Source organism: Pinus tabuliformis, chromosome 2_1, assembly GCF_031772625.1.
Source record: "Pinus tabuliformis cultivar Carrire ecotype Pingquan chromosome 2_1, CPIR1, whole genome shotgun sequence".
NCBI lineage: Eukaryota > Viridiplantae > Streptophyta > Pinopsida > Pinales > Pinaceae > Pinus > Pinus tabuliformis.
In genome coordinates, this window is record NC_142299.1 from 229,745,254 (window position 1) to 229,762,050 (window position 16,797).

At 35.8% G+C, this 16,797-nt stretch overlaps 1 long non-coding RNA gene across 1 annotated transcript; it reads right to left on the reverse strand.

The window, feature by feature from the left end:
* Positions 1 to 13,956: 13,956 nt before the first annotated feature.
* On the reverse strand, positions 13,957 to 15,549 carry LOC149199566 (uncharacterized). Its single transcript, XR_016253293.1, has 2 exons — positions 14,580 to 15,549; positions 13,957 to 14,032 (listed from the first exon to the last, which is right to left on the reverse strand). It is a non-coding gene; the product is annotated as an uncharacterized LOC149199566 (long non-coding RNA).
* Positions 15,550 to 16,797: the final 1,248 nt, after the last annotated feature.

Below are 16,797 nucleotides of genomic sequence, written 5' to 3' on the forward strand. Positions count from 1 at the left end.
AACTAAAGGATTTTGTTATGGGGAAGTTTCGTAAAAAGGTATGGGAAAAAGAGTTGGGTACAAAGAAGAAATATTACATTGAGGAATTCAACCCTACGTATGATCTACAACAAAAAGAGTTCATTGGAGCTAGCACTTTGTGGAGGGAAAAGGTTCTTATTTCTCAATTAAGGACCAACTCACATCAATTTCAATGTAAAATAGAAGGATGGAAAAGACCTGAAGAAGCTTGGGAAGAACGAATGTGTACATTTTGCACGTCTCGAGCTATGGAATCGAAAAAACATTTCATTTTGGAATGTGATGCATTCAAAGACATGAAAGAAATTTATGAGAACATGTTAGCATCAATTTCTTGGCATTGTCTTTTTAGCTAGGGGATTGTTGGAAGGTTGGGCCACCTCATCATCAATTTGAATTAGAAAATTATTGAATTGCTGGAAAGTTGGGCCACCTCATCATCAATTTGAATTAGAAAATTATTGAATTGAAAAAAGCAAAAAACAGAGAACTAATAGTCTCATAGACTATTTTTAGTCTCATGGACCTTAAAATATCATTTCATTTCATATATATATATATAGATATATATTTTAAGGGGATGAGGCTCAAGATCGGATTTCAGCCCAATAAGTTTTTATAGATTTTTTTAAATAATTTTTTAAAATTATTGTATTTTTATTTATTTATTTATGTTTGTAGTAAAAAAAAAAAAAAAAAACCAAACAAAAAAAACAAATTTTTATGGTTTACAAGATTTAAAAAAAAAAAATTACATTTTTTATGGTTTTTTGTCTTTTTATATATATTTTTATATTTGTTTTTTAAATAATCAACATTTAAAAAAAGAGAAATAAGAGAATTAGAAAAGTTGTTAAGTAATTAACATTTAAAAAATAATTGACATAAAAAACAATTGGACATAAAAAAATAAAGTGTCAAAAAATGTAACATTCAAAAAAATATATCCATAGTTAATACATCAAAAAATATAAAGTGTCAAAATAAGCCCTCTAAAAATGGAGTTGATGTTAAAGTGGCAAAAAATGTAACATTTAAAAAAAAATCCACAGTTAATACATTAAAAAATATAGTGTCAAAAATAAGCCATCTAAAAAATGAGTTGATGCTGCATCAACACATTTCAAAATCAACATGAAAATCACTAACATTTAAAAACAAATATTTATATTTGATACATAAGAAAATTTAAAGTGTCAAAAATATGTTCAAAAAACAAATATATATATATATATATATATATATATATATATTCTGCATCACCACTTTTCAAAATCGGTTGACTTTTTTGCTAAAAAAAGAGTTGATGTTACATCAACACATTTCAAAATCAGCATGAAAATCACTAACATTTAAAAACAAATATTTATATTTGATACATAAAAGAATTTTAAAATATCAAAAATATACTCCAAAATATATATATATATCACAACTTTTCTTAATTGATTATTACATCTGTCCATGCTACTATCTTTAGTAAAATATTATTTTTGTTCCAAATAATTTTTTAATTGATTATTGCATCCATGTAATTTACATTGCTAACTTATTTATAGTAAAATATTATTTTTGTTCGAAATAATCTTAATTGATTATTGCATCCATGTTTGTTATTATTTTAGTAGAATTTTAAATTTGTTCTAATTGTCACTTTTAACAAAATTCTACTTTTACTCATGTAAAATTTAGAAGAATTTCATAGTTGCTCCGTTATTTTTAACAAAATTCCAGCGTTGTTCATTATAGTATTTACATATGAAAATTAAAAATAAGATATACTTATTACTTTTCAAATTTTCAAATTACAGCCAATATATTTTAAGAAAAAATTTATGTAAATTTTAAGTTGCGTACAAAAAATATCTTTGCTTCAAGATTCCTTAATATGCATATTCATCTTTAATTTTTTAATCAAATCCAAAACCTAAGTCATGTCTTTGCTTCAAGACTCCTTAATGTACATATTCATCTTTAATTTTTAAATCAAATCCAGAACCTAACTCATGATTCCTTAATGTGCATATTCATCTTTAATTTTTGAATCAAATCCAAAACCTAACTCATGACTTCTTAAATGTGCATATTCATCTTTAATTTTTGAATCAAATCCAAAATCTAACTCATCACAATCCATTACTCGAACAAAGACCAGTAAAAATTCAAATCTGCTTATGTTGTGCAATCTTTCTAGTTGAATTCCATATTTGTTCACACTATTTTTGGCATAATTTCATGTCTATGTTTGTAATTTTTTTTGCAAACTTGTGTATCTGTTCACGCTGCTATTTTTAGTAAAATGTCATATTTATTCCAAATAACCTTTTAGTTGAATATTACATCCTCGTACACTTATTTTAGTATAATTTACATCCACATACACTATTATTTCACTATTATTTCAGTATAATTTCAAATTTGATCTAATTATTACTTTTAACAAAATTCCAATTATACTCAAGTTCCGTTTTGTAGAATTTCATAGTTGCTCTAACCATATATATATATATAGCATATTATTTTTTATATGTTATCACTTTTCAAATTTTCAAATTTAAATCACTACTACTTTCCGTAGAATTAGAATTTTAAATTTGCAACAGCTATTGTAATAAATTTTAAATTATACAAACAAATATGTCTTTGCTTCAAGACTCCTTAATATGCATCTTCATTTTTAATTATTTAAACAAACCCATAACCTTACCTATAACTCGTAACAAATTCATTGTAGGAACAATACCTACCATACAAGTTCTTAGCAAAATGACTTGCTAAGCAACATCTTGCCAAACATAGGCAACACACAATACAATTCTAGGTAAACATGTTGGCCATGTTCACGTGGTTAAATTTTTCAACGTCACTACATAGTGAACCTGCAACGCTGGACACTCATCTAAAATCCATGAGCACACCATATGCTCAAGTATGTTCTCCTACAACGATTATCTTCTTACTCCCAAGTGCCTTGAATGTGAAATAAAGTGAGTTAAACCCTTGAAAGTACAACACTAGTGTAATTGATTTTGTTCATGCTTCCTCTACAAAGAAAGTGGTATCCTTTGCCTCAACATTTCCCCTTTTTGAATTTTAGAATGCTTCCACTGGTTTTGTTCTGGAGTAGGAAATCTATCATGCATTTTTTTTCCAATTAATCCCTTCCTTTTGGCAGATTGTTCTAACTCTAGTTCAAGCAATCCGTTTCAACAATAAGACTCCACTATCATGCAGTTTTTTCCAATGAATCCCTTCCCTTTGGCAAATTGTTCTAACTCTAGTTCAAGCAATCCATTTCAACAATAAGACTCCAGTTATACACAAGGATTCTTTTTAACCCTATTAAAAGGATTATATTGCTAAAAGCGTGACACAAATTTCTTCCAAATATAGAAACTTGATCATAACTTAATTTTATTAAAAATATATATCTATTTATTTTTTATATATTTAAATATAAATTATTTAAACATACATTTTTATTCACTTACCATTACATAAATTATTTTATTTCTACCATTCTATTGACAAATTGGAATGTACCACCAACACTTAAGGGGTCTCCCCGGTGTAAAGTCTCAATTAAAACTCACACCATTTGGGATATGAGCCCCATCTAGTATGTAGGCTCAGCTGCCATCATGTATATTTTGCTCTTGGCTTTCAAATGAGGAGATGTCAAGACAAGGGCAATAATGAAATTCCATGAGAATAGGTATGAGATCAACTCAAAATTGATAACCTGCAGAACGAGATACAAGGATATAACAGCAAAGCAACAAGAAGAAGCATGCCACAAGAAGGAGTAGTAAGCTAAAACCATCTCACACATACATGAATAGGAACATGTCATAGGTTAATTGCAAATCAGTTCACAATAAGTTATCGGCATGGCGTGGAATAAGAAAGCAAGGACTCAAAGAAAACATGCAAGCAATAAGCCAAGAATCAGTTCATTAACATATCACCACATGAAAGCACACATACAAACACAATGGGAATACATGATAGCCAATACAACCACCATAAAGATGCATGGGAATCAATGCCAAAAGTGAATAACTTCTTATTATCAATGTTGCAGATTCAAGTACATATCCTGCAAACCATCAAAGCCAAACAGTGAAACATGGGTTGCTCATGGTATTATTCAAAGCAAAACCCTAGTCTCACCATAGCTCACCCTACTAGTTGCCAAGATTTAAGTGCCTCTAGCTCCTTGAGCACAGAACAACTACCTAAAGCTAACCTAGCTCAAGTGCTAAAGTTCACCAAAAATGAGGCATGAGGGCATATTTATAGAAATGTGGTGATTGTTCGCCTACTGTGACTTTTCACCTACCCTCATGACTGTTGAATTTCCTCATGACTATCTCATGTCTGACAGCTATTACATGCTCAAATGATCTATGCATAGTTGTTAACATTATAGTAATAAGTATTTACATTATGAGAGAATAAAAATTATGAGGAGAATCGAGATGGTTTCTAGAAACCCAAGAATGCTTGTTGCCAATGTTGTTGCAAGCATATGGTGACTTGCACAAGCTTATGAACATCATGGTAATGTTCATTTGTTGTGTTAAATGTCTATTTTCCTACTACTACATCGCCATCAAGGTTGACACAGTGCCTCGAGCAGCTACATGGAGCCAGTTCACATGTTTGTCGAAACCCTAACTATGTAACCTTCAAGTCATTCTCATCCTCCATTCTTGTTCCCTCCTTTCTCCTACAATCAAGCTACAATGATTACATACTTTTGGTTTAAAGAACATAACTAGACATGTGATAAATTCATGAAAAGTAAACATTGATTCTAGACCCCTGTATAGTCCTTTATGTAGTGCAATATTCAAGATATGTATAGCTCGCGCAGAATCCAAGCCATAATCCAAGAGGTATTCCATCAACCGGTGTTTTACGCAATGGATCCCAAGGCTTTTCCATCATCCATAGACTTATGAATAGGGTCTCCCTAACAACCCCGCATTGGGCAGCATTCTTGTTAAAATTCGCAACTAGGGCCAAACTCCATGTGGATCATATTATTTATGGAAGCTGATATTTTTATTGGATCCCTCTCATTGAGAGGTGTAGGATTGATCTAAATATCATCCAATTCCGATAAGTAGTTATGAAGTTATGAATTTATTTATGTTATGGACAAATTGTTAAGTCGGCCAGCAACTTATGTAGGCTTAGAAGCCCAACAATCATGTCTATTCAACCTCTACGTTTTAGTATAAATAGAAGAGGACTTCAAGTCATTTCTACACACACTTGGATCTCTTCCTCTCTCTACTTGTCTTTGGGTTTTAGTAGGAGGAGAGATCCTAAGAAAAAGCCAGAACTACCAGAAAAGTCAGAAAAGCCGGAAAAACTGGAACTGCCGAAAAAGCCAGAATTGTCGAAACTACCGTAAATTCTAGAACTGTCAGAACTGCCGGAAAAACTAGAACTACTGGGAACTGCCAAAACAGCCAAAGCATCTATCTCCGAAGGAAGGCAGCATAATGTATGAGATCATGGGCAGCATAATAAGCAGCGTGATGATAGGAGCATGGGCAGCATAATGATGCATGATGATATGAGTATGGGCAGCATGATGATATGAGCATGGGCAGCATAATAAGCAGCATGATGTAATGAGCATGGGCAGCATAATAATGCATGATGATATGAGCATGGGCAGCATAATGATGAATGAGATTATGAGCATGGGAAACTTGATGATCAATAAGACCATGGAAGATGCAACATGATGAGTAGCATGAAGATGAGAGTAGCTTAGTCATCAAGGTTCAACACATGTGACAGTACAACAAGGTGTCACACGATAATGTGCAGCAAATAGACGAGATGCAGCACTATGATAAGTGAATGAGTCACTTTAGAGAATCAGTTGAAGCAATATGTCTTCAACTAATCTCACGCTGATATCAAAAGTCAAAGTGATTGACTTCTATTGTAAATGTACTATCTCTCCCACTTTCTCTATTGAACTTTGAGAACATAAAAGAAGAATTGATCAAGGGTTTCCCCACATTGTGGGGTTTGTCCCTAGCTAGCGCCACATCTTGTGTCCCCTTTTCTTGGATTGTCTTCTGCAATTTATATTTATGTTCTATCTGCAGTTTACTTTATGCTAATATGATTGCTAATGTGGAAAAGAAATTGAAATAAATTGCTCTAGCATAGAACATACCTAAAATTAACATGTGATCAGAGCTGAGGTGAAGGCAATGCCCAAGCAAGAGTGAAAGAACAATCACCAAAGACAATAGGGACAAGACAAAAGGATCAATGAGTTCCACATCTCTCTTCTAAGTTCGCTAAGGGTGAAGTGGAAGCAAAGAATATTATCAGAATAGCACAACTGAAGATCACTTCATTGGGAAGTTCAAATCTAAGGGTGGAAGGAAAGGCAGATGCCTTGGTTGCAATAAGTTCGACCATCATGCAAAGAGTAGAGACACATCTCTTGATGAAGATAACAATCGTTCTAGGGACATCTTCAATGATTAGAGGAATGATAAGTAATACAGGTCATCAATGAAATGGTCGAGTCTTCAAAGAAAGCAAGGAGCCCCAGAATCTCTTTTATGTACCTGATCGCAAGAAGAACATGGTTTCCATCTCGGAAATGGGAGTTTAAGGTTTCAGGGTGGCACTCATTGATGGAAAGGTACGTGTTTGAAAATAGATTTTTCAAAAATGTTTTAGGGTTCAAGGTTGTATCATGTCCACTGGGGACCATGTCCATTGACTCAGCACCAGAGGTCTGTGAGTCAGATGGTGACCGAGATGCCTAAATTCAAAAAGAGAATGAAGGTACATGTTTGAGATGTATCGAAGGAAAATATTGCAAGGGGACCATTCCCCTCATGTAGCAGGTCCACAGGTTTGCAACAACCTGTGGAGTTTGAGATTCATGAACGGGAATCTCATGTATACAAGTGGAAGAAAGCCCTTTATGGCTTGAAGCAAAACACCCCGGGCATAGTATGAGAGGATTGATAGTTGTTTGATGAAGCTGAGATTCACTAGGAATGAAACCGATCCAAACCATTACCCGAAGGTTGTGGATGATAGACCTCTCATACTGGCACCTCATAAGGACAACCTATTTCTGACAGGTGCAGACCCTTTCATTTGCAGAAGTAAGAGGGAGTTGGATTCCGAATGTGGAATGATAAACTGCAAGCCTATGACCACCTCAAGGATATTAACTTTCAGAAGATATATGGTAGTAATGTCGGACCAGGTTTGGGAAATGCATCTGAGTTTTATAAACTCAATCATGTTGATGTTCTTGGTGAACTCCGGACATATGTTTTGCAGTTAGCATGGTGAGCTCATATTTGGTTAAGCCTCACTGGATTGGTGCCAAGAATCCTCTGAGATATCTTTGGGGCACAATCTCTCATGGATTGAGATACACTTCCAGAAATATGAAAACTGCATGATTATTCGAATGCTGACTGGGCAGGCAGTGTGGAGGATCACTAGAGCACTTCTCAGTGCTGGTTCTCTTTGGATTTTGCTTCGATATCATGGATGAGCAGGAAGCATAAATCAGTTGTTATAAGTACCGCCGAGATCGGATACATAACTACGAGTATGACCTCGTATGAAGTTGCCTGGTTGTGGAAACTCTTCAGTGAGTACACATGATGAATACCACTGTGATTCTCTATGACAACCAGAGGTGGGATTCGATTATTGAGGAATCCCATATTCAATGATTGCTCCAGTAGATAGACATTAGGTACTACCTTATCTGGGATATGATAAGTCGATGAGCAAGGAGGCTCCATCACACTGAGATGATGTACAGGTCACTACACTTTGTCAGAGCCCTAGGAATGATCAAATTTGTGATTTTCCCAAACGACTTGGAGTCGTCAAGAGACCCTTGTAAAAGGGTCTTGCATGTTGCTTACATTGAGCATTGGGACCTCTAGGGGGTTGCAGTTCTTACTGGAGCAATATACGACCACAAGGTGACTCACCCTCCCCTGGTCGTGCATACTGGGACAGGATGATTCACTCTCCTATGGACAGGATGATTCACTCTCCTGTGGACAAGATGATTCACTCTCTTGTAGGTAAGGATGATTCTCTCTCCTGTGGACAGGATTATTCACTCTCGATTCGCTCTCTTGTGGGACAAGATGATTCGCTCTCTTGTGGGACAGGATGATTTGCTCTCCTGTGGAAAGGATGATTCTCTCTCCTGTGAACAAGATGATTTGCTCTCTTGTGGGACAAGATGAATCGCTCTCTTGTGGGACAGGATGATTCGCTCTCCTGTGTAGCAGGATGATTAATTCTCCTGTGAGGTCTCAATGATGTGTTCTCCATGACGATTGTGTAGCAAGATGATTAATTCTCCTGTGATGTCTGGATGATGTGTTCTCCATGACGATTGTGTAGTAGCATGATTAATTCTCTTGTGAGGTCTGGATGATGTGTTATACATGACGATTATGTAGCGGGATGATTAGTTCTCCTGTGAGGTATGAATGATGTGTTCTCCATGACGATTGTCTAGCAGGATGATTAGTTCTCCTGTGAGGCTTGGATGATGTGTTCTCCATGGCGATTGTGTAGTAGGATGATTAGTTCTCCTATTGAGGCATCCCACCCATGTAGTCTTGTACTCATGGGAAGTACCTCACATCTGATCAATGAGCAGGGAAATGAGGATAGGGACCATAGTAGTACCGATGGACGCATCGTTGTATCTACCGTACTCCTTATGCTAGGATGACCTTCACTGATATGGAATCAATGATATTGGTCTATGACTAGTGGTAGGAGTTATACCCACTATGACACTAACTTCAGGTCAGTTGAGGACTAGTTTGGGACCAGTGGTACATACTCTAAGACTAACTTCGAGTCAGTAGAGTACTGGTCTGGGACCAGTGGTAGGAGTTGTACCTACTACGACTCTGACTTCAGGTCGGTTGAGAACTAGTCTGGGACTAGTGGTACACACTCTGAGACTGACTTCGGGTCAGTGGAGAATGGTATGACACATTCTCGATCAATTCTTCTTCTTCATGGTCCAGCAGAGCTAAGTTGAGCAGAGCAGAACCAGCAGAGCTGAGCAGAGCAGAGTAGAGCCAGCAAAGCTGAGCAGAGATGAGAAGAACAGAATAGAGTAGAGCAGAGCCAGCAGAGCCAACATGTTAGCATCATTTTTTTGGCATTTTCTTTTTAGCGAGGGGATTGTTGGAAGGTTGGGCCAGCTCATCATCAATTTGAATTATAAAATTATTGAATGTGGAATGATAAACTAGATTCCAAATGTGGAATGATAAACTGCAAGCCTGTGACTACCTGGAGGATATAAACTTTCAAAAGTTATATGGTAGTGATGTCGGACCAGGTTTGGGAAATGCATCTGAGTTTTATAAACTCAATCACGTTCATGTTCTTGGTGAACTTTGGACATATGTTTTGCAGTTAGCATGTTGAGCTCATATTTGGTTGAGCATCACTGGATTAGTGCCAAGAATCCTCTGAGATAACTTCGGGGCACAATCTCTCATGGATTGAGATACACTGCCGGAAATATGAAAACTGCATGATTATTCAAATGTTGACTGGGCAGGCAGTGTTGAGGATCACTAGAGCACTTCATAGTGCTAGTTCTCTTTGGATTCTGCTTCGATTTCATGGATGAGCAGGAAGCAGAAATCAATTGTTATAAGTACTGCCAAGACCGGATACATAACTACGACTATGACCTCGTATGAAGTTGCCTAGTTGTGGAAACTCTTCAGTGAGTACACATGATGAATACCAGTGTGATTCTCTGTGACAACCAGAGGTGGGATTTGATTATTGAGGAATCTCGTATTCAATGATTGTTCCAGCAGATAGACATCAGATATTGCCTTATCTGGGATATGGTAAGTCGATGAGCAAGGAGGCTCCATCGCACTAAGATGATGTACAAGTCACTACACTTTGTCAGAGCCCCGGGGATAGATCAAATTAGTGATTTTCCCAAACGACTTGGAGTCGTCAAGAGACCCTTGTGAAAGGGTCCTGCATGTTGCTTACATTGAGCTCTGGGAGCTCTGAGGGCTTGCGGTTCTTACTGGAGCAACATACGACCACAGGGTGACTCACCCTCCCCTAGTGGTGTGCACTGGGATAGGATGATTCGCTCTCCTGTGGACAGGATGATTCGCTCTCCTGTGGACAAGATGATTCGCTCTCTTGTGGGACAGGATGATTCATTGTCCTATGGACAGGATGATTCATTGTCCTATGGACAGGATGATTCACTCTCCTGTGGACAAGATGATTCACTCTCTTATGGGACAAGATGATTCGCTTTTTTGTGGGTCAGGACGATTCGCTCTCTTGTGGATAGGATGATTCGCTCTCCTGTGAACAAGATGATTCGCCCTCTTATGAGACAAGATGATTCGCTCTCCTGTGTAGCAGGATGATTAATTCTCCTATGAGATCTGGATGATGTGTTCTCCATGACTATTGTGTAGCAGGATGATTAATTCTCCTGTGAGGTCTAGATGATGTGTTCTCCATGATGATTGTGTAGCAGGATGATCAATTCTCCTGTGAGGTCTGGATGATGTGTTCTCCATGACGATTGTGTAGCAGGATGATTAGTTCTCCTGTGAGGTCTGGATGATGTGTTCTCCATGACGATTGTGTAGCAGGATGATTAGTTCTCCTGTGAGGCCTGGATGATGTGTTCTCCATGGCGATTGTGTAGCAATATGATTAGTTCTCCTATCGAGGCATCCTACCCATGCAGTCTGGTACTCATGGGAAGTACCTCTCATTTGATCAATAAGCAGGGAAATGATGATAGGGACCATAGTAGTACTGATGGACGCATCGATGTATCTACCGTACTCCCTGTGCTAGGATGACCTTCATTGATCTGGGATCAATGATACTGGTCTGGGACCAGTGGTAGGAGTTGTACCCACTATGACACTAACTCAGGGTCAATTGAGGACTCGTCTGGGAACAATGGTACATACTCTAAGACTAACTTCGAGTATGTAGAGTACTGGTCTAAGACCAGTGGTAGGAGTTGTACCTTCTACGACACTGACTTCGGGTCGGTTGAGGATTGGTCTGGGACTAGTGGTACACACTTTGAGACTGACTTCGGGTCGGTTGAGGATTGGTCTGGGACTAGTGGTACACACTTTGAGACTGACTTCGGGTCAGTGGAGAATGGTATGACACATTCTCGATCAATTCTTCTTCTTCATGGTTCAGCAAAGCTAAGTTGAGCATAGCAGAGCCAGCAAAGCTGAGTAGAGTAGAGTAGAGCCAGCAAATCTGAGCAGAGCAAAGCAGAGCCAGCAGAGTTGAGCATAGCAGAGCAGAGCCAGCAGAGCCCACATGTTAGCATCAATTTCTTGGCATTGTCTTTTTAGCGAGGGAATTATTGGAAGGTTGGCCCAGCTCATCATCAATTTCAATTAGAAAATTATTGAATTGCAAAAACCGAAAACAGGGAAGTAATAGTCTCATAGACTATTTTTAGTCTCGTGGACCTTAAAATATCATTTCATTATATATATATATATATATATATTAAGTGGACGGGGCTCAGGATCGGATTTCAGCCTGGCAGGTTTTTTTTAGATTTTTTTTAATAGCTTTATAAATTATTGTATTTTTATTTATTTATTTATATATATAGTTTTAAAAAATCAAAAAATTATGGTTTACAATATTTAAAAAAAAATTACATTTTTTATGGTTTTTTGTCTTTTCATATATATTTTTATATTTGTTTTTTAAATAATCAACATTTAAAAAAAGAGAAATAATACAGCTAGAAAATTTGTTAAGTAATTAAAATTTAAAAAAATAATTGGACATAAAAAAATTAAAGTGTCAAAAAATGTAACATTTAAAAAAATATATCCATAGTTAATACATTAGAAAAATATAAAGTGTCAAAAATAAACCCTCTAAAAAATGGATTTTTTGATGTTAAAGTGTCAAAAAATGTACCATTTAAAAAAAATATATCCACAGTTAATACATTAGAAAATATAAAGTGTCGAAAATAAACCATCTAAAAAATGAGTTGACACTTCATCAACACATTTCAAAATCCGCATGAAAATCACTAACATTTAAAAACAAATATTCATATTTGATACATAAGAAAATTTAAAGTGTCAAAAATATGCTCAAAATATATATATATTTTGCATCACCACTTTTCAAAATTGGTTGATTTTTTTGCTTAAAAAATGAGTTGATGTTGTATCAACACATTTCAAAATCAGCATGAAAATCACTAACATTTAAAAACAAATATTTATATTTGATACACAAAAAAATTAAAAGTATCAAAAATATACTCCAAAATATATATATATATATATATATATATATATATATATATATATCATAACTTTTCAAAATCGGTTGACTTTTTTGCTACCTGAACGAAACGGGTAATTGTATTAGTTCTCATTTCAAAGTTTACATTGTTAACTTTTGTAACTTTTCATGCTACTATTTTGAGTAAAATATTATTTTTGTTCCAAATAATTTTTTAATTGATTATTACCTCTGTCCATGCTACTATTTTTAGTAAAATATTATTTTGTTCCAAATAATCTTTTAGTTGATTATTACATCCATGTAATTTACATTGTTAACTTATGTAATTGTCCATGCTACTATTTATAGTAAATATTATCTTTGTTACAAATAATCTTAATTAATTATTACATCCATGTATGTTATTATTTTAGTAGAATTTTAAATTTGTTCTAATTGTCACTTTTAGCAAAATTCTAATTTTACTCATGTAAAATTTAGAAGAATTTCATAGTTGCTCCATTATTTTTAACAAAATTCCAGCTGTGTTCATTATATTATTTATAATGAAAATTTAAAATAAGATATACTTATTACTTTTCAAATTTTCAAATTACAACCACTATATTTTAAGAAAAAAATTATATTTTCTTTAACTCTTTTTAGTAAATTTTAAATAGCGCAAAAAAATATCTTTGCTTCAAGATTCCTTAATATGCATATTCGTCTGTAATTTTTTAATCAAATCCAAAACCTAACTTATGTCTTTGCTTCAAGACTCCTTAATGTACATATTCATCTTTAATTTTTGAATCAAATCCAAAACCTAACTCATGACTCCTTAATGTGCATATTCATCTTTAATTTTTGAATCAAATCCAAAACCTAACTCATGAAAATCCATTACTCGAACAAAGACTAGTAAAAATTCAAATCTACTTATGTTTTGCAATCTTTCTAGTTGAATTCCATATTTGTTCACACTATTTTTGGCAGAATTTCATGTCTATGTTTGTAATTTTTTTGCAAACTTGTGTATTTGTTCACGCTGCTATTATTTTAGTATAATTTACATCCACATACACTATTATTAGTCCCTACCTCCGGCATAGCAGGGACTATAGCGTTCGATCGAACGTTTGACCGCTATTAATTCATCAGTTGACTGGGATTTTTTGGGGTTTCTTGTATTTTAACCAAAGTTGATTGCTAACAATTTTGCGTCCTCACAATTTTAACCAAACTTTTGAATTTAGCCTCTTATTGCAGGCTTCATGTGCCCCAATGTTGTTTTTAGCGAGGGGAAGCTATTTTATCCTAAGTTTTTAACTGGCGGTTGTTATGTTTTTCTTCTCCAGTGTACCGTAAGATATCCAAAGTTTCATTATAATTATATCTGCCTCTTGCATGTGTGCCATCTGCCATGGTGCATCTTCCATCGTTCACCATATGTTCGCCATGGTTGCACACATCTGCCATGGTGCATCTTCCATCGTTCACCATATGTTCGCCATGGTTTTTCACGCACCATTTTTCATGGAAACTGTCCATAAGGCTCGAAGGAGAAATGGTCAGGGTACGGCACCCTACCTCTGCTCAAGGGAAAAACAATCCAGAGGCGCAAAGCTGCAATCTTGCAGAAAAACTGGCTAGAGGCGCAAAGCTGCATTCTTGTAGAAAGCAATATCTGTAAGAAATATATGTAATAGCTGCCACAAAAAATATGGAAAAAAGGTTGCAATTTTGCAGAACACAATAGCTACATGAAGCTGCCACAAAAAAAAGAAAAGGTTAGATAGAAGCTGCAATTTTACAGAAAAAAGAGCTAGAATTTCTGGGTAATTTGACAAATTTGAGAATTTCATTTTAAGTAAATGTTATACTTCTACCTAAAACTGTATTTTCTACAATAATATTGAATTTTCATGAAAACTGTATTTTCTACAATAATATTGAATTTTCATGAAAATTTGATCTAGAGATTTCTAAATTTGAGATTAGATATTTTGCTCATATTTGTAGTTTGATAAACTTTCCAGGAATCCAATAACATTAAAAGCAACCCTAGTTTTAGATGTCTTCAGTTCATACTTGCAGAAAAAAGTTGAAACTTGTAGAAAATAATCACAAATTAATGATGGGGAGATGGATTTTGGAGATTCAAGGCAGATGGAATTACATTTAGTTATGGTTTTAAAATTTTTCCTTACCTTGGAGGCATCCTTTCTAGTTGTTGTAGCACTTCAAGGGATTGAAGACCATAGATATAGCCACCGCAATCCCCCATTCTTTTTCTTTGTGCTGCTCTCTGCAATAACAAGAAAGCCATGGCAACCGTCAACACGGTAGCAGCCGACGCCATAATCAAGCCGGTCATGCAATTGTTGAAGGATGTTATTATAATGAATAATAGCTGTCAGATTCTTCAAACTGGCTTGAGACGTATGGAAAGCCTTCTGCAAGATATCGGAGTCTTCATCCGAAATCAATAGAAAGAGCCTCCAGAGATGAAGATTTGGTTGCAATTTCTGCAAAATTCGCTTACAGAGGCAGAAAGCCTAATCCATCAGTGGGGACGATGCCAAAGGTGTCTCGACTGTGTCGTGTGCAAGCCAAGGAGACTGTCCGAACAAATAGGAGCATGGAAAGCATTTTTTAATCATCTTTTGCAACGTTTTGCAAGTGACTGGTATGACCACCTTGGTTTTTCAAGCAAGGCCATCATCACCCATCTGGTCGGCCAGGTCATCAAACTGTTGGAAGGGGTTATTAACAAGGAGGATAACGGTCAGATTATGAAAACTGACTTGAGGCGTATGGAGAGGCTTCTACAGGATATTACCACCCTGTTTCAAGATGAACCAGATATTACCACACTTTTCCCAAATCAAAAGAGAGAGCCCTTGAAAATTGTGAAGAACTGGTTACAATCGCTGCAAAATTCTCTTACAGAGGCAGAAGCCCTGCTCGATCGCTCTGCACGAAGCCTTTGCTTTAATGGCCAACAATTCCTCGATGGAGATTCCCAAAGACGCGACGGAGGCATGCCATTGCATCGCCCTCGGCTCCTCCTCACCGCAAATTGATCGAGTCGAATAATCTATTGACCTCCCTATTCCAGAACCAATGGTCTCCCTTCCAGGTTACCCTGTGACCTCCATTGCCCAAAATTTAGACTGGGTGAACGTCATATGCTTCGAGTATCACGACTCTTGGGACACTTCTGCCACCAGAGCTCATGCGACACGACTCGTGGGACACTTCCGCCATCGTTGTCTGTCCCAAGCAAACCCTGTGCAGCGAAACGTGTTGAACAATGTGAGAACTTTCCAGAAAAATTTGAAACAAGCGACACTCACAAGGATGCATGTGGAGTACGTGTATCACTTTCAATTAGAATTAAAAAGGCAATTAGAATAAAAAAAGTAATAATAAGATTGTTTAACCTCTGATTTAATGAATTATAAATTATAATTAAAACTATTTTCCACCACCTGTATATATTACATGTGGTTTTCAGCCTATGTGTTTAAGTAATTTCTCTGTATTACTGTATGTGTTTGAATAAACGATTACCGCTCCTTACAGTTTGCTTGACAAAAATTCATAATTATTTCATAGTATTAATTTAGGTATCTATAACCAGTCTTTATTGACTACTGCACGGCTAAACGACCAGAAGGATTTGAAAAAGATAAGAGGTGTAAAATCTGAGTACAAATGCCAGCCTGTGTCTATACAACAAAACTTAAGTTCCCCAACTACCTAGACTTGAATGGTATTCATTTTATTTTCTGAAAGTCCTCATTCACTGAAAATCTTTGCTTGCATACGCGGTTTCCATTTGTAATAGCTATGTGCTTACTTATGGAACTGCAATCAAAGCTCTTCCATCTTGTCTTTCGTGGATGCATTCAGAGGATGACAAATCGCGCAGTTTCCATGTGAAAATCCCGCAGCATCTATGTTGCAATTACTTTAATTTAATTTAAGGAGAACGAATCGATTCTTCCCGGACGCGGTATCCATTTGAAAAAGACCAGTATCGCTGTGGATTTTGATAAAACTTTGAGGAAACATGTTATTATCATTGTGGATTTTGATAAAAATTTGAGCAAACATGTTCAGTCTTGTCCTTTTCAATAGAATGAAACATCTTCAATCATGTGTTGTGCTTTGGCAGAAAACTTAAACCAAGTATCTTAAAGAGAACAACTTTCCTTAATAAACAAAGAACCAGATGTCTACAAAGTCCAACCCTGTTGTGAAACTTGATGGTACCATAATTATATTGTTAAAATGGCGAGTTTTGCGAACCGAGGGGCACTCTACCCAATGCAATATTAATGACCATATAAATTGGATATATACCTTCTAATGATGCACATATTTTCAAATGTTGACATCCCATTGACAATTGAGGTTTTC